Raw genomic sequence first — 639 nt, forward strand, 5'->3', positions numbered from 1 at the left:
TAATTTCTCAAAGATTCCATGCCGTCATAGGCATTCGGCGGCGATTTCTCCGGTGAGTTCCATACTCTCGAATTTCCTGTGTTTATGTAAGCAAACAACCGGTTAATCTTCTTCGAATCGTTTGGTCAGATGAAGTGAAACTAATCGAAGTAAGTTTATGGTTGCAAAATCGATGCAGAATGTTTGTTACCATTCGCATTCAGATGGAGGAGTTCATTTGTGTGACTGGAAGGCGGCAGATTGATCGAAATCGGAACTTTCGAGATAGTTACAGGTTTGATAACTGACAATTCATGTTCTATGTACTTAAAGCTTTCTGGTGTGCGGCATGAGTGACTGAGAGAACTCTGGCTTTCGCTGCAGTAGTCTGTAATTTGGGGAAAATAACTCATGAACATCTTGATCTTAACAACTAAAGCATGCGTAAAGTAAACTTTTGTGTCAGACACTGAGATTAGGCAGAAGAACAGCTTCTAGATAGTGTTGGATGAACACGATTCTACACAATGGTATGATATTGACCCCATGATTTTGCTTTAGGCTTCCCCAAAATGCCTCACACCAATGGTGATAGTATTCCTTGACTATATATTAGTCGATGATCATTCCCTAAATTAGCCGATGTGGGACTTTCATCAT

At 40.2% G+C, this 639-nt stretch overlaps 1 long non-coding RNA gene across 1 annotated transcript; it reads left to right on the forward strand.

Annotated features, from left to right (window-relative positions):
• Window positions 1–275, forward strand: LOC111787135. The gene is made up of 2 exons (XR_002813901.1): window positions 1–52; window positions 179–275. It is a non-coding gene; the product is annotated as an uncharacterized LOC111787135 (long non-coding RNA).
• The last annotated feature ends 364 nt before the right edge of the window (window positions 276–639 follow it).

The sequence above is a fragment of the Cucurbita pepo genome, unplaced genomic scaffold (genome assembly GCF_002806865.2).
Source record: "Cucurbita pepo subsp. pepo cultivar mu-cu-16 unplaced genomic scaffold, ASM280686v2 Cp4.1_scaffold005856, whole genome shotgun sequence".
In the NCBI taxonomy this organism is placed as follows: Eukaryota; Viridiplantae; Streptophyta; class Magnoliopsida; order Cucurbitales; family Cucurbitaceae; genus Cucurbita; species Cucurbita pepo.